We start from the raw sequence: 23,961 nt of genomic DNA on the forward strand, positions 1-23,961 counted from the left end.
AATGCAAGTAGATAAATAGGTACCGCTCCAGCAGGAAGGTAAACGGTGTTTCCGTGCGCTGCTCTGGTTTGCCAGAAGCAGCTTAGTCATGCTGGCCACATGACCCGGAAGCTGACTGCGGACAAACGCCGGCTCCTTCGGCCAATAAAGCGAGATGAGCGCAGCAACCCCAGAGTTGGCCACAACTGGACCTAGTGGTCAGGGGTCCCTTTACCTTTACCTTTACACATTCTACTCATGTAAAAACACGCTGATTCCTGGACCATCCATGGGCCAGGTTGAGAAGGCCATTGGGCCGCATCCGGCCCACAGTCCTTAGGTTGCCTACCCCTGCTCTAGAGGGCTATAGGTTAGCTATCCATAACCTATGGCTATTCCGCATCAGATACCAAGAGATAATGAATCCTTGCCCTCTAATGTATTTCACCTTTTAAACCAACTCACAGCGCTCTCCCCTGGGCTTTCTGCCCTTTTCTTCCTTTCTTCTCTCTCTTTCTCTCTCTCTCCCCCCCCCCAATGCAAAAGTCATCCCCCCCCCACACACAATCTGCCAAGTTCTCACCTCTCTCTCACCCCAGCAGGTGAATTGCCCATTCAGGGAGACCATCCACAGCTATTAAAGGAACATTAACATTCACTTGTCAAATCTCTTTTCTCTAATTGGGCAACACTTTCAAGGCCAAACCATAGTGATAAGTCCATCAGGAGTAACCAGAACAGCAACCTCGGGTTCAGTGTTAAATGGAGGATTTGCAGGAAGAGGGTTCATTTCACACATCACAGGAAATGAAGGGCAACACAAAAAAATCATGGTGTAGGCGTGTGTTTTGTTAAATCTGAACAGGAGCCAAATAAGCAGGTGACACTGGGCCAGGAACCCAGGCTCCCATATAACATGTTCCCTGTACAATTCGTCCCATAGGAGGATAGGAAGCTGCCTTATACTGAATCAGACCATTGGTCTGTCTAGCTCAGTACTGTCTACACTGACTGCCAGTGCCTCTCCAGCATGCAGGCAGAGGACACTCTAGTCTGGAACCCTGAAGTTCTGGACGGAAACATTTTCGTCCAGTATCCCTGAAACTTGCTCCGCGGGGAGCTCTCCGTGGTACTGAACTTCAGCAGCCTGATTCTTCTTTGCACTGGAACAGAGGGAGCTGCCTCATTCTAAGTCAGACCAAGGACACATTCAGTTTAATATTGTCTGTGCTGACTGGCAGCGGCTCACCAGGATCTCAAAGGCTCTCTGCCAGCTCTACCTGCAGATGCCAGGGATATGTTGTAAACTGCCCTGTTATCTTCGGATGAATGGTGATATACAAATTTAATAAATAAAATAAATTTAACATAGTAGCTTCTGCCTCCAATAATTGAGGTTTATAAGGGGTATGAACTTCATCTGCAAGGCAACAGGATCCACCTGTATTACAATCCACATTGATTGGGTGATTGGGAGATTCATTCATGTAGCTCACTACTGTGTACACCATGAGTGGTTAATCATCTATGAAGGTCTCTGTCCCAAGGCACTTACTATCGTAAACTCAACACAGAGTTGAGAAGAAGTGTGAAGAAGTCTGAAGAAGTGCGCATGCAAATGAAAGCTTATACCCAGAACAAACTTAGTTGGTTTCTAAGGTGCCACTGGACAATTTTTTAAATTTATTTCAGCACATAGGAGACATAAAAGAAAGGAGGCAGAATAAACAAAGGATGAATGTGTTTTTATTTTTCAGTTAACATGAAGTTAAGCTTAGTTAGGAATGGGCAAAATGGCCTGATCCAGCAGGCGGTGTGTGTGTGTGTGTGTGTGTGTGTGTGAGAGAGAGAGAGAGAGAGAGAGATAAGGAAGGAAGGAAGGAAGGAAGGAAGAAATAAGGAAAGTAGATAAGAGAAAGAAAGGAGAGGGAAAAGTGAAATTAGGAAAAGTTAGAGGAAGAAAGCAGAGCAAAAGAAGACAGAGGAAAACAGGGGTGCAAGCTTGAAGAAAATATTGGGGTGCCCAGGTAAATCCCTCCCCACATAATCAATCACAGGATGGGAAGCACCCACACCGTTTGAATGGCAATACAAATCAACTTTTTTGGGGGGGCGCCCCTTAAATATTTTATTGACGGGGCGAAGGGACTTCGGCGCCCTAGAAGTTGGCTTCTGTGGAGGAAAAAAAATGAGAGGAGCAACACAGACGTCCGTGAGAGGGAAAGAAAAACAAGGAAGGTGGAAAGAAGGTGTAAGAGCAGGAGGACAGATAAGAGAAAGAAAAGGAAGGGGAAAGGAGATAGTAGAGAGAGAGAGAGAGAGAGAGAGAGAGAGAAGGAAGAAAGAAAAAAAGAAGGATGGCCGAGAGAGAGAGAGAGAGAGAGAAGAGGAGACGGCTGCTCCGAAAGAGTTAAGCCTCCCTCGCTCGCTCCCTCCCTCCTCGGCCGCGTCTCTCCCTCGCCGCCGTCTTGCGGCCGCCCCGTCGGGGAGGATGATCTCAGCCAGCATGTGACGCCCGAGCGCGCCACGCTCCGCGCCAGACTGACAGCCGCGGCGGCAGCAGCCTCAACAGCAGCAGCGGGAAGAGCAGCAGCAGCAGCCTCGGCGGCGGCGGCGGCGGCGCATCGGCTGGCGTGGCGGCGCGTCTCGGGGCTGGCGAGCGGCGCTGGGCTGGGCGGCGAGGGCGGCGGAGGCGAGGGCGGCGGGGCGCCGGGCCTGGCCACCATGTGCCCGTCGTGCGCCTCCTCGCTGCCCGGCCGCCCTCCGGCCGCCGCCTGCTTCTGCGCGCAGAGCAGCCCGGGCCGGGCGCGCGTCTCCGGGGCGCAGCTCACGGCGGCGCGCCTGCGGGCCATCGGCGATGAGCTGCAAGCGCGGACGGCGGCCAGGAAGGCGGCGCGGGGCCGCCGGGCGTCCGCCGCCGCCGGCACCGGCCTGGCCACGTCCCTGGCGCTGCTGGCCGCCTTGGCCTGGCTGAGCCGCCGGGGGCGCGTGTAGGGCGGCGGAGCGACGGCGCCTCGACGGGCGGCCCGGCGAGTCAGCGGCACCGGCGGTAGGTGAGGGGCCCGGCGAGGCTCGTGGTGGCGGGGACGACTTTGGGGATCCAGGCAGCGGGAGGGGGAATCTGGGGAGCTCGGTCCTGTTTCCAAGTGGTAAGCAGCTGCCAGCCCGTGTCGGCAGTACTGAGCTGGAGGGGCCATGGGTAGAAGGCAGCTGCTTCCCCTGTTCCTGTTTCATTCAGCTCATTACCCTTGAAGACTGGAAGCTTGTTTTACTTTTTATGCGGAGAGCACCACAGCCCAGTGGTTAGAGCATCTGCTTGGGCCCGAAGTTCAATCCCCAGCATCACCAGGTAGGGTTGGGAGAGACTCTGTGCCTGAAACGTCTGCCAATCAGTGTGGACAATGGTCTAACTTGGTGTAAGGCAACTCCCCATGTTTAATTCAGCCCTTTATCCAGAGCATTGAGGACTAGAAACTTCTCTTTTTTTGCCAAAAGCGCCATAGCTCAGTGGTAGCACGCCATCTGCTTTGCATGCAAAGGACGCAGGTTCAATCCCTGCAACTCCAGGTAGAGCTAGGAGACAGACCTGTTGGAAACCCCAGAGAGCTGTTGACGGTCCATGTAGACAGTACTGAGCCAGATAAACCAGCTTGGCTTAAGGCAACGTCCTATGTTCCTCTAGGTCTAACCTTTTCTGGCATGGTTGTAGAATTATTGGAGTAGGGTCCCCCAGCTAGAGCCACTTCCCATGTTATGAAATGAGTGAGGGCGCAAGCACGGGGCAGGAGTGCACATCGGAGAGCCTAGTAGCACCTGGAAGACTCGCAAAGTTAATTGTGACACAAGCTTTCCTGAACGAGAGTCCACGGGGGATTCTAGCCCATGGAAGCTGGCCATTTAATGATTCTATGATTCTATGTTTTGTTAGTCTTTGAAGGTGTCACACAGGACTCTTTGTCTTCAAGAAGCTGGCAGGACTCTCCCCCTTTTGAAAACGTAGCAATAAACATCTTCTGGTGGTAATCTAAAGCCATGTTTCTTTTGCACTGGCTTCACCAGCTCGGCATCCGACAGATGTTGTTGTACTACAACTCCCATCAGCGCTGCCCTGGTTGGTTGAAGGCTGCTGTAGCATATCTCATTTGTGGGGTAGTTCCCTGAGCTACAAATGAGGAAGCTTCCTAGCTGGGATATTGTCTCTGCATCGAACATGTTAGGTGGTTTTCAGTTAGCGTTTCCACCTGGAAATAATGATACTGATCTACCTGGTAGGGTTGTTGTAAAGATTACAGCTAGAAAATGCTCATTAAGCCTTTTGAGCCCTGGGAAGCGCTCGACAGGTGTTAAGTCAGATGGCGATGATGAGTTTCATATATAACATGGCATGCTTGCATTGATGTGACCTGATATTAAATTCCTTTCTCCCCCTCCAATATAAAACGCACAAATAGTTTGTGGAAATCCTTGCCACGAGGCACAGAGAGGGCAATTGGTTTAAACGGCTTTTAAAAAATGTTTACATTAGGAGTATTTATTGATGGGCGGCTATGCAGATTCAATTAAGAAAGTGAATGAAAAGGGCCTTAGGAAAACATCCACAGAGCTGCTGGCCACAGTGCCTAGGTGGAGCCTCCACATTCAGCGGCACTCAACCTGTGAGTGTCAGTTGTTGGGTGGCTGGGAAACAGGAGCAGGAGACTTGCATTCATGTCTTGCTTGTGGCTTTTACTGTGGCAAAGAGGACCAGCCAGTCTGGCGGTCTGATCCCCTTTTCCATGTTGCATGTGCGCAGTGTCCAAACCTTTCCTGTAAACTTCACCAGAGCTGATGTGGCTTACAGATGAGACATGGGTAGATTGCCTTCAAAGAGAGATGTTGGACACAGAGCATCACCAGTGACAAGATACCTTTTGCGAGATCTGCTTTCTCGCCTCTGCTTCCTGCCCTTAAAGATAACAGGTGAGATCTTTCAGACAGAACTGGGGAGGAGGACCGTAGCTCAGTGGGTAGAGGGCATGCTTAGTGTGCCAAAGGTCCTGAGTTCAATCCCCGGCATCTCCACGTAGGGCTGGGAGAGATCCCTCGCCTGAAACCTTGGAGAGCTGCTGCCGGTCAGTGCAGACCATGCTAAGCTCAATACACCAATGGCCTGATCACATATAGAGTAACTTCCTAAGGTGCCAGCGGCAACTGACCAAGGTGGGTGCGGTGAGTGTGGCAGCTCCAGGATAGAGAAGTGAGGGTTTGCTGTCAGTAGTTGGCGTAGCTGGAAGCTTCTGACCCTAAGCCAGGGACCTGTTCCAGCCACCCTGCCTGCCAGCGGCTGTCCCATTTAATGTGCAAATTCCCAGTTGGCTCGGCCGGCCAAGTGGGAGGAAGCTTGGGTGAGAGGCGGATGCAGGACCCAAGCTCTCCCAGGCAGGTGTATCTGTTGGCAGCCAGCGCCAAGCCTTGTGAGCTAAGACACATGCATGCCTAAGGGAGGGAAAGGGGTGCACAATTGCGAAAGTTGCAGAGACAGACACACCATAGCTTATTGGCAGAGCACATCATTTGCATGCTGAAGGTCCTGGGTTCAATCCCTGACATCTCCAAGTAGAATCATAGAATCATAAAGTTGTCAGGGACCCTATCATCTAGTCCAGCCCCCCACAGCAACACAGGAATATGAAGCTGTCCCAAGTAGGACAGGGAAAGACTCTTGCCTGCAGAAGATCCCTAAATAGTATCTCTATTTAGGATACTTCCAGCTGACCTGCTTACTGAGCACTCATCCTTATTTTTCTATTGATTGGTTCATTCATCACCTTCCACACCCACGTCTCAAGGCAATATATAATGAAATGCAGTTAAAAACAGCAGCACAGAAAACAGCTCGGGACCAGGTTAATTGAGAGACCGCCTTCTCCCTTATTTGTCCAGTAGGTCTGTGGGAGAATGTCTCGTGCAAGCCCCAATGATCTCAGAAACACCTCCACTTTGCAGTAATTCATAGCAGGTCCTTCTCCGTGGCTGCCCCTTTTCCATAGAGCAGCATCGTGGTCGGGATGTGGCAGATGCTCCTGCTATCTGCACTTTTCGGAAGCAGTTTGAAGATGTTTCTTGCTCCGGCAGGCTTATTATGTTTGTGGGGTGATCAAATATCGTACTTATTGAACAGTCACTCTGATTTGTTTGTGGGAAGGTTAGAGGTTAGTGGCAACAGAGCAAGAGTTATCCAGTGCCTTCTGGTCCATTTCCCCTTCACTTTCCTTACCGCAGAAAGTCCGATCTTTTGGGGAAATGGGTTTGTCACCCCAGGCCCCCCAACAACAGCAGAGCAGGGCTTTACTGGGATGCAACTGAGTCTCACATGGAAACAGTCTGGGAAAACCTCCTCAAAGAGGATTGTGGATCAAGTGATAGGAAGGCCCTCTTGCATGAGATCTTAAAAGAAAGTTGGCAAGAAATCTGAGCTGGTGTAAGGCACCTTCTGATGTGCCTAAATGCTAATTCCATCAAAACTAGACAAAGCTCTGCTTGAATTGATTGGGGTTCGAATTTCACCCAAAGACTGCCAACCATGTATTTTTTTTAAGAAAACACAAAACCTTAGAAAATACAAACCAATAACAGATCAGCATCCTGAGTGTAACAGTTTGAACGCCTTACTCTAAACTGGAAACCCTTGCTGGATGGAGGCAGGGATTTCTCTGGTAAATGCTGAAAGACACAGCCTCTTTACCCTGGGCATTTGACAGGTGAGGTGTTGTGTTTTGCAGGACCTACCTCTTGGGCTGAAGTTCTGCACTCTTCCCTTCCCTTTGAAGCAGTTTTCTTTGTTCTGCAATGGCAATGGTTCGATCTGCTTTTATAACTCTGTGCTATACTGTTGCCACCTGCCCTGGGACCTTATGGTGAAGGGCGGATAAGAAATCTTATCAATAAAAATAAATGAAACCCTCTTTCTTCTTGATACGAGGGCAGAAACTGATTTAAAGCAGGAAATTGACAATTGGATTTCCATAGAGGATTTTTTTCCACTTTAAAGTGCCTAGGAAGGGGTTTTTGGTTCCCTTTTTATTAGAGCAGCAGCATTAGGAGAGGGTGGGTGTTCACCCCTCTCCTCTCGTATCTCTCCCCCCAATCTAAATTGCCCACTCCCCTCGAAGCTACGATTAGTCCTGGCCCAGAACGGTGGAGAGTGGAGGGGGAAATATTTTCAGGGTGGAAGAATGCATCTCCCTTTTTTTGCTCTGAGGATACCAATTTAGAGAGTTAGGTGTGTTTTTGTTTGGGGGAGGTTAAATTAGATGGGGTGGGGAAGGTTAAATACTAACCTCCCTCGCTGCCAGCACGGTTGATCTGAGGAAGATCAGAGTCCTTTGCAGCTACTTTATAGTAAGAAAAATAAAGGCAGGTCATGGGCATTCTTGCATCAAGCCCAATTTAAGTCTCCAGCGTTGCAAAGCCTGTTCCTCTTTGTATGAGCAGGAAGACAACTTTAGTAGTTTTCTAAAAGGGTGCCCACGTGGATGTCCTGTTTGAATTGGTGGTAGAGATTTTGCTCAGTGGTAGATGTGTTGTGTGAATTTGGTTTTGGCTCACATCATTTACACTTCCAGAAGGAAAACACCAAATGAAAAGCAGCCGTCCTTTGAAATCCACACCTCTGAATTTGCGGGTGCATGTCTCCAACCCAACAGAGTCCAGAAAAAATATGCATGTGTTATGGGAAAGTGTGCCTGAAAATGCATACATTAGTGAAACTGATATACTGTACAAAGATACATTGTATTTGGGGGAAATTGCTTGCAAAAAGTGTGCCTTTGACTCAGTATTGTACACAAAACATGTGTACATAAGGAGAAATTTGCACCAAAATGCTGATGAATATTCGTGGAAAAAAACCTGATGTGGGAAATGGGAAAACTGATGCAGAAAAATGGGAGAGTAAAAATTCAGATTGGAAGAATTAGATAAGCTGCAATCGAGAGATATGCCCATCACCAGTGCATAGACCAAGTGGTTTGCACGCAGAAGGTCCTGACTTCATTCTCTTTCATTTCCAGTTTTAAAAAAGACCTCGGTGTGTTTCAGTAGACCACAAACATTGTTAACCAGATTACCTATCCTGGTCCTGGTTTAGCCTTCTCTCGATATTTCTGCAAAACACAAGTGGCTTATTGTACAAAGTCCTAATCTTCTGCTTGATAGCTACGGTCCGGTTAGCGGTAGCCGATTGCTATAAGGACTCCACGCAGTTCTCATTGTAAATCTGGTCTCTTGCCTAGCTGAAAAACTGAAAAGCAAATACTAATAAGGTTTGAAAGCAGGAGGGACAAATTTGCAGACAAGTGCGATCCTTTTTGCGTTACATGGCCCATCACTGAGGTGTAATACAATTTCCACTTTCCCAAAAAATTGCTTTGGTTTGATTCGTTACTGAGGCATCAACTTCCCTGGCGAAAGCAGTCCCTGATGGTCAAGGCTGAAATGGATGTATTCTGTGTGCTTGCGAATTTTTCCTGCTAGCATGCAGCAGATTGCTGGGCCCTGTGTTGTTATGGTTATGCTAACATCCTTTCATGTCATTGTGTACTGTATGACACTGCGATGTCATGGATTGATGAATAAAAATGTGTGAGAAAAGATCTTGGGCAGCAAAACCCTGAAAGAGCTGCTCTGTCTGTCCTGAGATCGAGGAGAGCTGCTGCCGTTCAGAGCTGATAGTTCCTGGCTCAGTGGTCTAAGTGGCCTGACTCAAGGCCAATTCATGTTAGGGATGCGGGTGGCGCTGTGGTCTCAATCACTGAGCCTCTTGGGCTTGCCGATCAGAAGATCAGCAGTTAAAATCCACACACCTGGGTGAGCTCCCGTTGCTCTGTCCCAGCTCCTGCCAACCTAGCAGTTCGAAAGCACACCAGCGCAAGTAGATAAATGGGTACTGCTGTGGCGGGATGGTAAACGGCATTTCCGTGTGCTCTGGTTTCCATCACGGTGTCCCGTTGCACCAGAGGTTTAGTCATGCTGGCCACATGACCTGGAAAGCTGTCTGTGGACAAACACTGGCTCCATCAGCCTGAAAGCAAGATGAGCACTGCAACCCCATAGTCACCTTTGACTGGACCTAACTGTCCAGGGGTCCTTGACCTTTACCTTTTAGTGTAATAACCCCCAAAGCTATTGAAGGCTAAGCTGCCCGTGCTGTGCGGAAGTGCCTGGGGATATCGCTGGGCAGAAGGCATGCCATCCTCTTATCAGATCATTCCTCCTCCTAAATGTCTGCTTGGATGGTGGTTTTGAACCTTTCCCAGCTCTTTCTGTCTCTCTCTTGGATCCGCCCTGATCCAAGCATCTCCCCCCGCTCTCCCTTTTTTGGGGGGTACGATGCATGATCAGGAACGGGAAAGTTCTCTGGGGACAAAGGCCACAACACAGGATCTCCATCATGCCTTCCTTGTCAAAAGGCATCATGGCAGCAAAGAATGGACCGCATCTCATTAAGCAGACTTTTTCCAAAGTGCACGCTTCAATTAATTTGCGGCACGTTAAAGGAGTTAACGAGTCTGTTGCTTTTGCCAGGGTGCGGTGCAGGGAACGATAAGCGCACTGCAGTGTCAAGGCAGCAGAATCAGGTTTGTTATGTATTTGCACCTAGTTGTCAAAGACTATCGGAAGCAAAAAGGTTGGCAGTGTGAACGTCCTCCGAGGTAACCTCAGGCTGAGTTAGCCCGGGTCCACTTCAGGGGTGGTAGCTCAGTGGAACGGCATCTGCTTTGCATGCAGAAAGTCCTTGGTTCGATCCCCAGCATCTCCAGGTAGGGCTGGCAGAGAATCCTATCTGAAACCCTGGAGAGCCGCTGCCAGCTGGGGTAGGCAATACTGAGCTAGGTGGACTGGGGCTCTGTATTTGTTGTTACTTAGTCGTTTAGTCATGTCCGACTCTTCGTGACCCCATGGACCAGAGCACGCCAGGCATTCCTGTCTTCCATTGCCTCCCACAGTTTGGTCAAACTCATGTTGGTAGCTTTGAGAACACTGTCCAACCATCTCGTCCTCTGTCATCCCCTTCTCCTTCTGCCCTCCATCTTTCCCAACATCAGGGTCTTTTCCAGGGAGTCTTCTCTTCTCATGAGGTGGCCAAAGTATTGGAGTCTCAGCTTCACAATCTGTCCTTCCAGTGAGCACTCAGGGCTGATTTCCTTAAGAATGGATAGGTTTGATCTTCTTGCAGTCTATGGGACTCTCAAGAGTCTCCTCCAGCACCATAATTCAAAAGCATCAATTCTTCGGCGATCAGCCTTTTTTAGGGTCCAGCTCTCACTTCCATACATTACTACTGGGAAAACCATAGCTTTAACTATACGGACCTTTGTTGGTAAGGTGATGTCTCTGCTTTTTAAGATGCTGTCTAGGTTTGTCATCGCTTTTCTCCCAAGAAGCAGGCGTCTTTTAATTTTGTGACTGCTGTCACCATCTGCAGTGATCATGGAGCCCAAGAAAGTAAAATCTCTCAGTGCCTCCATTTCTTCCCCTTCTATTTGCCAGGAGGTGATGGGACCAGTGGCCAAGATCTTAGTTTTTTTGATGTTGAGCTTCAGACCATATTTTGTACTCTTCTCTTTCACTCTCATTAAGAGGTTCTTGAATTCCTCCTCACTTTCTGCCATCAAAGTTGTGTCATCTGCATATCTGAGGTCGCTGATATTTCTTCTGGCAATCTTAATTCCAGTTTGGGATTCATCCAGTCCAGCCTTTCGCATAATGAATGATTAGGCAGCTTCCAATCCACCTACCACATCAGCGAAACGCCCCCATTTTTCTTTGCATCACGCCTCTTTAAAAAGGAATATATGTTCTCCTCTTAACGAATATTGAAATAAGGCAAATGAGAGACAAGACGAAATGGATTTACTGATGTCATTAACATAAAATGACGTCAAACCTAAATGAATAAAGGCGTGAAATAAAACTCTGCACCCCCCAAATCTTTCCGAAAAGGCACAGCAGTCTCTCATAAGAGTTATCTGCTTTCATCCAGACAGCAGAATTGGGCTGGGGAGGGGCTGGGGGGAGCAGGAGGGAGCTTGTGTGATCCTTTATATTAATAGCCTTCTGTGCCTGCCCAGGGAAACGTTTAAAAAACATGATTTCATGATTATCTTTGAGGCTCTGTCACATGCACAAACCAAATGGGCCCTGCAACAAAATGTTGCTGCTTAGACTTGCTTCCTTGCAGGACGGTCGATATTCACAGTTCTTAGCAGTTTGCTAAGGGTGCTGAGAGTTGTGAGAAGACCTCTTTCTGCTCTCAAAGCTACAATTCCCAGAGTGGAATAACAATTAATTCTTCTTACTGGGGAACTCTGGGAATTGCAGCTCTGGGAGGAGACTAGAGTGTTATCCTAGCACCTCTCAGCAGCACCTTTAACAAACTACAGTGGTACCTCTGGTTACGAACTTAATTCGTTCTGGAGGTCCGTTCTTAACCTGAAACCGTTCTTAACCTGAGGTAACACTTTAGCTAATGGGGCCTCCCGCTGCTGCCGCTCCGCCGGCACACAATATCTGTTCTCATCCTGAGGTAAAGTTCTTAACCCGAGGTACTACTTCCGGGTTAGCAGAGTCTGTAACCCAAAGTGTTTGTAACCCGAGGTACCACTGTACACTTCCCAGATTCCTTTGGGGAAAACCACAATGGTTTAAAGTTGTATTGTACTGCTTTAAGTGCGTAGTGCAGATGCGGCCTTAGAAGGAACGATGCTCACCTGTTTGATGCTTCATTCTGCAGAATTAGCCTTTTACAAGTGCCACGTAATGTTTCTTTTGCCCTTGCAAGAAATAGCTCCTTCGGTGTGGTGGCACCTGCTCGTTGGAACTCCTTGCCCATTGACATTATTAAGCAGGTGCCTTTGCTGTATTGTTTTTGGTGCCTGCCAAATCCTTTTCTTCTTCCTTTTATCCTAGCATGTGATTGTAAACGTGCAATTATTAACGCGCAATTTCATCATGCATAATTGTTTCAAAACGACCAAGTTTATTTATGTTTTGGATAACACGTCAACTGGTTTTTAATGCTTTGCTTTCATCCGTATGGTTTAAATGAATGGGGTTTTTTAAATTGTTCATGGTAAGCTTAAGAGGCTGAGTGAGCAGTACATACCTTTTGCTAAGTAAGAAATAAATAAAATAGAATAAATTTTGCTTATATGAGAAAGAATGTAGGAAAAGGCCATTTCCCCCCCCCTCCCCACTGTAGAAAACACACACTGTAGCTAAGTTAGTCATGGCCGCTTGTCCGAAGACAGGCTGGGAAGCAAGGCAGATAATAATAATAATAATAATAATTATTATTATTATTATTATTATTATTATTTTATTATTTATACTCCGCCCATCGGAAACTGGTGTAAAAATGAAAAGACACTGGCAGAGAGACTAGGCTTTATACTGTATTTACTTGAATGTAATGCACACCTTTTTTTGGCAAATAACGTCGTGAAAGTTAGGGTGCACATTAGATTGGATGGCGTTAGCAAATACTTTTTTTTAGTTACAAGGTTTTGAAAGTTGAGGTGTGCATTAGATTCAATGGCGCATTAGATTCACGTAAATACGGTAATATAGGACCAGGTGGAACCCCATTGGCCCTTTGTGTCACCTGATCCCTGCTTCGCCAGTATCTCTGGCGCCTCCTGCTGGTCACCAAATGCATCAATGTCAATGGGCTGTAAATTTTGGAAGGCATTCTTCCAAGATGGTGTTGCTCTTCTTCCTTACATGCTGGTGGTTACGTGGCTGCTTTCTCCTCCTGGAAGTATTCCCCGGGCGCCACGCAGCAGTTACAACTCGGAGTGATAAATACTGTGTGGTGTTTGTCTGCCTGCGCGATCCCTGCAGGATCGAGGAACACAGGTGGCACGCCATCAGTCCTGTAATTACTATATTATTTATTTATCCCTACAGCTAATTAAGTATATTAGACTTAATGTAAGTTCCAGAACCTTGTCCTGAACGCTGGGGGATCGGTCCTGGAACATGCGGAATAATTGCACACGCCGCACACAGACAAAGCTTTCTTGCACTGAGTCAGAACGTTCCCTTTAGGTGGCCCAAGAAGTATCCGTTCTAAGCTGTCAGCTCAAAAATTAGGGTGGAGGTGAACTGTTGGGGCGCTCAAGGGCCACATTCCCTATGCCAGGGGTCCCCAAACTAAGGCCCGTGGGCCGGATAAGGCCTGAGGGACTCGTTTATCCTGAAGGGACAGGTTATCCAAACCTGACTGTGTAGTCACCCCAACTAGGCCCCAAAACTTCCCAAATTCTTTCTTTGAAGATGCAAACTTAAAATGCATTAGCTTGAGCTCTATAACACAAACTAGCTGAATAAACAAAGCCTTCTGTTTCTCAGTCCATGAAGGCGTAATAGATGGCCTTGTCAGTCCCGGGTGGAGACGGGATGGCGCATCCAACTTATCTTACCGGTTGCAACTATCCTGACCACACTGACGCAAAGACCCCGGAAATGGCGCCAGGAGTGCCAGATAAGAGTACAGAAACAATTTCTATTCATGCTCAAGGGTGCAAACTTACGTGTACAAACTGGATTCCTGGGGAGGGGAAAAGGGGACCCTGGGGACCCCCACCACCGCCACCCGCTCTTACCGGCGCTGCACGGCTGCCCACTTCCGGGTCGGAGGAGCACCGGAAATAGCTTGTGTGCATGCGCAAGCGTTATTTGCACATGCACAAACGTTATTTCCGGTTCACATCCAGGTCGGAGGAGGCGCGTGCACATGCACACAAGCTATTTCCGGTGCTCCTCCGACCCGGAAATAGCGTGTGCGCACGCATATGGGCACACACTCCCCACCCTCTGGCCCACCGTGCGACCGGCGCTGGAGACACCGGCCCGAGGCGTGGTAAGTTTGCTGACCTCTGCCCTATGCTCTGCCTCCACGTTTGGAAGCAGCAATGCTTCTGAATGCCAGTTACTAGAAACCACAGGAGGGGAGAGAGCTCTTATGCATGGATCCTGCTTGCAGGTTTCAAACGGGCATCTGCTTGGCCACCTTGAGAACAGGATGTAGGATTAGATGGACCATTAGACCAGAGCTTTCCAATCTGTGCGTCGCAACACGTTAGTTACACACCTGCAGTGTGTAGGTGTGTCGCAAGAACGCTCAAAGGGGTTAGTTTAACCTCTGGTTAAATAGAGCTTAAACAGAGCAATGGATAAATTTTTGAAACAACAAATATCAGCTTTGCCCAAGGCATGATGGATAACAGCAACAACCAGGGGAAAGAAAGACATAACATCTTACAAGGACAGGAAGAAACAACATGGACAGAATAATTGCCACACACAGGGAGAACGAGGATATAGTTTGAGTTCCTCACTTGTGGTTTTATAAATCATTTAATGTGTCAACATGGATAGAAGTTATTAATATTGCAGTTGTTGTATAAAGGATTACAGTGGTACCTCGGGTTACGTATGCTTCAGGTTACAGACTCTGCTAACCCAGAAATAGTACCTCGGGTTAAGAACTTTGCTTCAGGATGAGAACAGAAATTGTGCTCCAGCGGCACAGCGGCAGCGGGAGGCCCCATTAGCTAAAGTGGTGCTTCAGGTTAAGTACAGTTTCAGGTTAAGAACGGACCTCCGGAACAAATTAAGTACTTAACCCAAGGTACCACCGTATTATTATGACTGGAATGTAATGGAAATTAATAAGATTTTGGAACACAGAAATAAAACAACTAATCAAGCCATCAATTCTAGCACGAAATTATATAATTTGATATTTGAATTACTAGTATTAATAATTGTATTATAAATTGGTATTATTATAATGACGCTACTATTGGATTGCAATTGAAAACTAATAAAAATTATTATCAGAGAAAAGTTTAACCTCTGGTTTGCTAGTAAAACTGAATTACTGCATCACAAAATGATGCATGTTTAAAAAAGTGTTTTGGAAAGCTCTGCCTTAGACTGATCCTGTGCAGGGTCTTGCCATGTTCTTATACTAAATGACCAGGGATGATGGGAGTTGTAGTCCAAAACACCTGGAGAGCACCAAGTTAGGGAAAGCTGGCATAGATGATGGGCCAGTGGTCTGACTCAAGATGGCCACTTCCTCTCTTCCTAAAACAGGGCCTGAACATTAGAGGCTGATTTCAGGCTTCCAGCTATAATGATGAAGACATTTCAGGATTTCCAACTGGTTCAGAAATTCAGGAATATTTCTTTCTCCTGAACTTGATTTAGGGGAGTGACCAACGAGGTTTTATTGCAATCAAGTGGCGTATAAATTTTGTTAAGTAAAAATAAATTCAAGGGGAAAGTCTTCAGGCAGTACATAATTAACCTAGAAAATTGATTTGCTGCCCGCAGAGCTCTCCAGGTTATTTTTGCTGCAAGCAGGAGTTTGATACTGTAAAACTTGGATCTGGCCAGGGACTTGGGGCTAGATAATGTGCATTACATGGGAGATTTGTGATTCCTCTGTGAAGGAAGGGGAGGGAACGTAGGGCAAACAGCGTAGTGGGTAGATTTTGACTGAGGAAGAAAAAGCAAGCACAGAACAGATAAACACTCAAGTTCCCAGGTCCTATTCTAGAGGTCAGCAAACTTTTTCAGCAGGGGGCCAGTCCACTGTCCCTCAGACCTTGTGGGGGGCCGGACTATATTTTTTGGGGGTGGAAATGAACGAATTCCTATGCCCCACAAATAACCCAGAGATGCATTTTAAATAAAAGGACACATTCTACGCATGTAAAAACACGCTGATTCCCGGACCGTCTCTGGGCCGGATTTAGAAGGCGATTGGGCCGGATCTGGCCCCCGGGCCTCAGTTTGCCTACTCATGTCCTAGTCCAACACTCATAACTACTACAGTGGTACCTCGGGTTAAGAACTTAATTTGTTCTGGAGGTCCGTTCTTAACCTGAAACTGTTCTTAACCTGAGGTACCACTTTAGCTAATGGGGCCTCCCGCTGCCGCCGCGCCGCCGCCGCACGATTTCTGTTCTCATCCTGAAGCAAAGTTCTTAACCCGAGGTACTTTTTCTGGGTTAGCCGAGTCTGTAGCCTGAAGCGTCTGTAACCTGAAGCATCTGTAACCCGAGGTACCACTGTACACCACCACTGTCAACCTTCAACCGTGATTTCAGCCTTTAAGAGAAGTTGGATTGTCTCATGTGCAGCTTGGCTCACAGATGGGACGAGAGAAGATCACTGAGCCTTCAAGCTCAATGGCACTCTATCTTGGAATACCAGGTGATGGGGGCAGTGGAGCGCTTGAGTTAAGGGGGCTAGTGGCTGGCTCCGTTCCCTTTCGTTTTGGACCAGCGGTTCCCAAATGTTCCACTTCCCCCAACCTTCCCCATGGACCATTCGGGAACGTCTGTGTTAGACCCCTTAGCTGCTGTCGTGTGCTATAGCAATGGGAGGGAGCTTAGTTAAGTCAGGTGCTACCTCTGAGTCAGGGAACAATGGCTGTTTTGATTAGGGATAGCCAAGGCCATGTCCTTCCGCTGCTGTGGACTACAACTCCCATCATCCCTGACCATTAGCTGTGCTGGCAGGGGCTGAAGGGAGTTGTAGTCCACAATAGCAAGAAGGCCCCAAGTAACGAAGAGGGGGATAAAACTACACGGCAGCATTCTCGTTTATTGAACTGCCTTGCAAGGATCCCACCACCTCCATAATGGAGGGAGGCTGTTTTCAGGAACAATTTGGGCCACTTTTGTAGGTGCTGAAGGCGTTTGGGAGGGGGGTCCGAGCCAGAAAAGATTGTGCTGTCTCTTTGCGGCTGTACGGTGAGAGATCGAAGCCATCCAAACTCCTCTGGGTGAAGTTCCAAGGCTGGGGCACAGATGCGAATGAAACCGTATGGTGGGATAATTAACTAGACAGCTCGTGCAGCCCAGATCCCGCCCGCCCACCCCACCTCACCAGCTGTGTTAATTTATATCATTTCTTCCGCCTCGGACTTATTACTGCATCTTTGCAATCCGTCTCTGTCTCGCTTTGTTTCAGTTGATGGGCAGCTCATGTTCGCTTTGAAGGTCACAGCTAAACAGCACATGTAACAGCACATGTGGCACCTGTAACAGAGCCAGTTCTGTCAATTGAAGTGGTCGAGAAGGCATAGATCTGGTTAGGCCAGAGTTGCCAAAACTTGGGTCTCTAACTGTTTTTGGACTACAGTTCCCATCATCCCTGACCACTGGTCCCACTAGCTAGGGATGATGGGAGATGTAGTCCAAAAACAGCTGGAGAGCGAACCTGGGTTAGGCGATCTCACAGGTATGTGGAGCCACCTCCATGAATTTCAGTGGGTCTACTCTGAGCATGATGCCACGCAGGATGGACCCCTCTGTGTCGCTGGGCCTCTTTCATCTCTGATTTTGAAAGGAAGTTGGGTGTAGTTGAGGAACCAGGCCTCCGCGGATTGCAGCTGTTAAATATGCAATCTGACATCACCTTGAAAGGCCCAGCCAGCCTGTCTTATGCCAGCCTGGCGCCGGCTGCCTTTTGCTCTACCAGCCTAGACGTGGCACAGCGTGTTAAATTAAAGCCCTGCTTCTCCCTGCCAGCCCCACTGCCAGCTTGGTCCACCGCCATCAGCGCTGCCAAACCTTTTGCCCGCTGTCAGCTGCTGGGGCCGACGTGGGGCCGCGCAGTCAACGTTTTCAGCAGAGTTAATTATCTGCATTCGGAATTGGACTGATAAGATTTCTGGAGGCATCTCGTGCTGGGCAGTGCAGAAGTCCAAAAAAACCACCCAGCCCCAAAACCAGGCAAAGGCTGGAGGCATCGCCTTCACGATGGGGCTTGGCCAGCTGACTCAGCAGTGAGCAATGTTTTAACATGATAAACAGGAAGCTCGCGGGATTTCTCTCTCGCGCTCCTGCTTTCGGGTCAGCTGCTGGTGCCGCGAAGACAGGTTTGCTCCTCGGTTGCACGTATAGGGTTAACTGGGAGGGGCCACTGTTGTTGTTGTTAATAATAATACCCCGGCCACCTGGCTGGGTTTCCCCAGTCACTCTGGGTGGCTTCCAGCACATGTAAAAACATAATAAAAGGTCAAACATTTAAAACTACAGAGCTGGATTTAGATTTGATATCCCGCTTTATCACTACCCTCAGGAGTCTCAAAGCGGCTAACATTCTCCTTTCCCTTCCTCCCCCACAACAAACACTCTGTGAGGTGAGTGAGGCTGAGAGACTTCAGAGAAGTGTGACTAGCCCAAGGTCACCCAGCAGCTGCACGTGGAGGAGCGGGAAGCGAACCCGGTTCACCAGATTACGAGTCTACCGCTCTGAACCACTACACCACACTGGCTCTCCCTTCAGATGTCTTCTAAAAGTTGTATAGTTCTTTATTTCCTTGGCATCTGGTGGGAGGGCGCCACCACCGAGAAGGCCCTCTGCCTGGTTCCCTGTAACTTCACTTCTTGCGAGGGAATTTCAGTTTCTCCCAGTTTCTCATTTCCCCCCAGTCTTAACTTAAGTTCTCCACATTTCCCCATCAATTTGCAATTCCCTCCTCCCCAAACGTCCTCGTGAAAACCTGTCAGCATTTTAGTACAAATTTCACTTGACATCCATGCTTTTGTATGCAACTTTGCCTAATAAACGCATTTTTCGCGGAGCAGTTTCTCCCAACGTAACGCATTTTCCAGTGCAAACTGAATCGGATTCCTCCTCCATCCCTAGAGGAGATGCATGGCTTTCAAGAAATCATCAGGCTGTCTGATGCTTTTTTGTACAGGGCATTTAAATCCTGCGCTTTGACCACCTTGGCGAAACCCCTGCTTACTGCGTAATCCCAAACTGCAAGTTTCTTCCTGTTAAATTCTGAGAGATGGCAAGGCTTTGGCTGGATGCAGGAGCCACAAATGGGACCAGAGCTTGCTGCCAGCATGTCTCATTAGTGAGTCAAATCCTGGCAATGGAGGCTCTGGTTAATGGCGATGCAGAGCCTAAGATCGCCAAATCCGTTTATTAGCATGGAGGAGTGTGTGTGTGTGGTCATGTTGACTGATGAGGCTGAGGAGAGATTGATACTGTACACTGGGATCTGCAGGAGCATGCCTGGATGATGTGCAGCTGATCAATAGAATATTATATTGCAAATCGCTTCAGAATCCCTTGTGGGAAGCAATCTGTAAATGACATAATTATGATAAGTAATGATAATAGGAATATAGGCACATAGGGAGCGGCCTTAAACCAAGTCCCACCAACTTGTCCAGTTAGCTCAGTATTGTCCACACCTCTCTCGCAGCGGCTCTCCAGGATTTCAGGCAGGAGTCTCTTCCAGCCCTACCTAGGAATTGAACCCACAGCCTTCTGCATGATACAAGGAAGATGCTCTGCCATTGAGATGCCACCCTTAACTGGGTCTGGTCTAAATTACATGGTTATATATTTTTATATTGATGGGCAGCCCTGGAGCTCACTGGGTGGCCTTGGGCTAGTCATTGTCTTTCAGCCCAGCCCACCTCACAAGGTTGTTGTGAGGATCCAACGGAAGGAGAGGGGGGAAACAACATGTGTTTCATATGTTGACTTCCCACCCTCACCTCCACAGTGTCTTACTCAAACCTTTTCTCCTGCATTATATCTTTATCCATATTACAATGATTTTGCCATTTTTCTTCCACTGCTTTTATCTCGAATCCTGCCCGCAACTTCATTTGACTATATTTTTTTAATAGGCCTACATTCTTCTATTAAAAGTTCATCATTTTGATCTCTTAATTTCGCTGTCAGCTTTGCCATTTCTGCATAGTCCACCACTTTCAAATGCTACTCCTCTTTCGTTGGAGCCTCCTCTTCTTCCCATTTCTGTGCATGTAATATTCTACCTGCTGTTGTCACGTACGTAAAGAATTTAGCCATCTTCCTTGGAACAACCATCCCTATAATGCCTATAAGAAAAGCTTCTGGTCTTTTGGGGATAGCCCATTGAAACATTTTCTTCATTTCATGGCATATCAGTTCCCAAAAGCCTTCAGCTTTTTTCATTGCATGTCCACCACATGTGAAGGAATGTCCCATCCATTGTAACAATCCATTTCAAGCAAAGCTTTCCCTCCTCTTTTACACGTATCTCTCTTTCTGTGTCCCTCTCCCCCGATCCTTTCGTAGGCTATGAAGGAAGATCTGGGTGCTTGGGAAGTCCCCCCATTCCTGCAGGATTGCAGTCCTTGAGCAGCGGATGCAGAAAGCGAGGCGGAAGAGGAAAGCTGCTGTGCGGTCCGGCGGCGAAACCGGCAGGCGTGCGCGTGAAACGCACTTTTGTACAGAAGATGAAGAAGATGAAGATGATGAGGAAGAAGAATGTAACCCTTCCGTGTGCAGACACGGGCAGCCCCTGCATGCCTTGTACAGCTGAGGTCTGAGTGGCGTGTGAGTCACCCGCTTTAGCGACCCCCATCCCCTTGTGGGCCACTTTCGGCTACGGGATGTGGCTGTCCGTTTTCCAGTGGCAGAGTGGCGCCGCCCTGAGTTTGGCATAACCGGAAGCCACTCTGGCCTGCTGCTGCTGGGCACCGGCCCGTCGATAGGGATGTGGGTCTTTTTAGCAGCCCCTGCCGAGATGCAGCCTGCGTGGGTGTATATCTATCTCTATATCTCTCTACATATGGGTGGGGGGGTGTACATACCTCTGTCTACAAGGTCTAGGCAGGAGGGGCAAAATAAGACTTCTCTGTACCTTTAGTTTGCTGGTGCTACCAATTAAGGTTTTCCTGGAGGGGAGCTGCCTCCATGGTGCTATGTTGTGGTTGTTTTTCAAGCGAGCAAACGATCGTATCGTGTGGAACCAGGCGACGTGTTTTTTGGTTTTTTTAAGGTTGTTCATATTTATAGGAAAGGAAGGAGGGGGTGCTCTGTTTATTATGTCCGTCCTTCCAGACCAGTTTGATAGCTTTAATCGAGCCTGTCCTCAGATTTTCAAAGGTGCTGTTTGAAGATGACATTGTTACCCACTTCATATTCTGTTGAACTACCAGGCCCACCCAGCCCTGCGGACGTCCTTTTTTAAATTGTGCACTGGAATCACAGCGGTTATATGCGATTCTACTTTTAATACAGTTTGCATCCGCAAAAGTTTTGGGTCGGACACACTGCTCCATTTCCAATCAGTGCACGTCCCATAACTTCCTGCTGAAATCATGTCACCTTATTTATACCACAAATGATCTCTGGTTATTTTTATTTTTGGTCCCCCTTTTGTTGCGCTGTAGGGCAAGAGGGCCCCCTCCAGATGGCAATAATGCAGTAACGTTGGGGGGACATCGCAGAACAACTGGTAAAATGGACTGAACAGCCCAACATAGATCCATGACTAATGCACTATTAGTGCGTCAGTGGCATGTTGCAGAATACACCTGAGCAAAGACCCACAATTTTGGAGGGCGGGGTTTTTAGGTAGTATTTGCAATGAAACAATGTACACAAACACACAGCATTCTCTTGTTCACTGCATGCTTACCGAGAAGGAAGGGCCTCCACTTTTGTAACTGAATGGACAGAGATGCCCACAATGTGCATTTAAAGTGCTCCTGCATCACTTTAATAGTCACGGGCTTCCCCCCCAAAGAATCCTGGGAACCGTAGTTTGTTAAGGGTGCTGGGAATTGTAGCTCCATGGGGGGTCTCCTAACAACTCTCAGTGATCTTAGCAAACTACAGTTCCCAGGGTTCTTTGAATGGGGGGGGGTTAAAAGTGGCTTAAGAGTGCTTATGGGGTGGGGTGGACTTTTGGATGCAAAAGAAAAGGGGGGAAAGCTGGGGTGGGGGGTTGGTTCACCCAGAGAATGCGGTTTGCTTTCCCCTTGAGTCAGAATGACCTACGTGGGGGTGGGGGGGAAATCGCCATAAATAAATCACAGCAATGATATGCATGGATCTGGCGAAGGGCAGGGAAGGTACTGTTTAACCAAGGTAATAGTTATTTTGAGAAGGGGGGGGGCACAGTCAGACCATACATTTAAAGCACTATGATACTACTTTAAACAAGTGTGGCTTCCCCCAAAGAATCTTGGGAGCTGTAGTTTGTTAAGGGGGGCTGAGAGTTGTTAGGAGAGCCCCCCCATTCCCTTCACAGGACTACAATTCCCAGATTGTGGTTTCACAATCAATCCCTTTCCCCGGGGGATTCTGGGAATTGTAACTTTGGGAGAGGAATGGGGGAGGGGACGGTCTCCTAACAATTCTCAGCACCCTTAACTAACTACAGTCCCCAGGATCCTTTGGGAAAAGTGTAGAAAGTGGCACCACAGCACTTTGCATGGATGTAGCCAGAGAGAGACTGCTGCAGCTGTTTTCTGTGCAAAAGGCTTGCTCTTTTCCTTCCCTTAGACTTCATTTTCTAAGGGATGCAGCTGTTGAGAAATGCCAGAAATTAGAAGTGATACCCAAGGATGCTAAAAGAAGCCTCCAGACCTCCAGATGTTGCTGCTGGATGGGTAATTTCAGTACCACCCCACCCTTTATCTTCTATTTATTTGGAATTTCGCAGTCAAACTCTGCTTTTCCAGTTACAGGAAAGCAGCATGCAGATGACACAAATCCCCAGTTTACGGTCACTCTAAAGGCTGGAGTTGATTCTGTTACACGGGGTTTACGATCTCAGCTTCGGGATCTGTGTTTGGTGCAGCAGAGCTTTGAAGTATTGTGTCAGGAGTGCCTCTGAGTATATACAGAGTGCCTTTCCTCCTCTGCTGCCAACTCCTTGCAACCACAGCCAGCCTCTATATTACTGGAGTGGGGAAGTCCAAGCATGGTTGAGTCTTTATGCCTCTGTGTTGTGTTGTACAGTGGGCAGGGGGGTTAAAGGAATTAACTTCCACAATAATAACACAGAGAAAATTGGGGAGATGGGTGTGGTGTGGGCCCATTTCCTTTTGCTTCCCCTTTTCAGAGTAATAAAGGTGAAGGGGAAGATCTGTGAAAGAAAAAGGAGGGGAGATACTGATTAGCCAGAATGCTACTCTTGTAGGCACTAGGAAACAGCTGTTTTTATCAGTCTGTAGGAAAAAAGCCCCCTTTATGAAGTATATCAATGATAGGTTATTTGTATTAGAAATCTGAATAAGGACCATGGAAGCCTAGCCATTGCTTGTATTGTATGGGCAGCAAGTCCAAATCATAAGTGCTTTCATTGTCAACACTATAGCATTGAGTTACTGCACAGTCCATAGGTTGAATTGTAAGTCTGCCTTTGGGTTCAGTCGCTGGGTTGGCAAACACGCACGGTCTGATGGACCATTTGCGTGCGGGGGGGGGGGGTGATGGGCTTTTGGAGAGGCTGCCTGCCTCCCTGTGCAAAACTGTGGGGCGAGGTGCTGAAGGAGGGATAGGGGAGCCCACGGCCCTCCGAGAGGAGCCGAGGAAGCAATTCAGTTTCCGTTTGCAAATAAATCATTTGCAGATAGATGGCTTTTCATTTTGCAGCAAACTGTCTCTCTTTAGATCCTGCTCCTCTCCTCTCCTCTCCCCGCCCCCACCCCGGCTATTTCCTGATCAGGTGAAAAGAGAACCCTTGCTCGTGAACAGACTTTGCATAAGTGTGTGTGTTTGTGTACATGCGTGCCTAATGCGTTGCCATGGAAATCGAGCGTGGTTACAAAGGCTGAGGGATGATGTCAAACACAAGTCTCCATTGTGCGGAAGGAGCTGTAGATAAAAGGAGGTCGCCGCGATACAAAACAGCACCCGAGGATTGATCCCGTGGCCTGAGAATTCTTTGGCAAAATATCCCCCACCCCCACTTTTCATGGAAGAAGTTGTATCCTCATCAGAGGAGGTGCGGAAGGGTGCAGTTCAGATGGGGAGTGTTGTTGTGTGCAGAGGAGAGACTAGAAACTTGAGCCAGACCCCTGTGGTCCACCTAGCGCAGTATTGCCTGCACCGACGGGCAGCAGCTCGGGTAGCTCAGTTGGTTTGAAGGTGGTGCTGAATACGCCCAGGTTG

At 48.0% G+C, this 23,961-nt stretch overlaps 1 long non-coding RNA gene across 1 annotated transcript; it reads left to right on the forward strand.

Annotated features, from left to right (window-relative positions):
• Positions 1–2,957: 2,957 nt before the first annotated feature.
• On the forward strand, positions 2,958–21,580 carry LOC308466037. The gene is made up of 2 exons (XR_013980626.1): positions 2,958–3,028; positions 20,131–21,580. It is a non-coding gene; the product is annotated as an uncharacterized lncRNA (long non-coding RNA).
• Positions 21,581–23,961: the final 2,381 nt, after the last annotated feature.

The sequence above is a fragment of the Podarcis pityusensis genome (assembly GCF_964106645.2).
Source record: "Podarcis pityusensis genome assembly, chromosome: 16".
NCBI lineage: Eukaryota > Metazoa > Chordata > Lepidosauria > Squamata > Lacertidae > Podarcis > Podarcis pityusensis.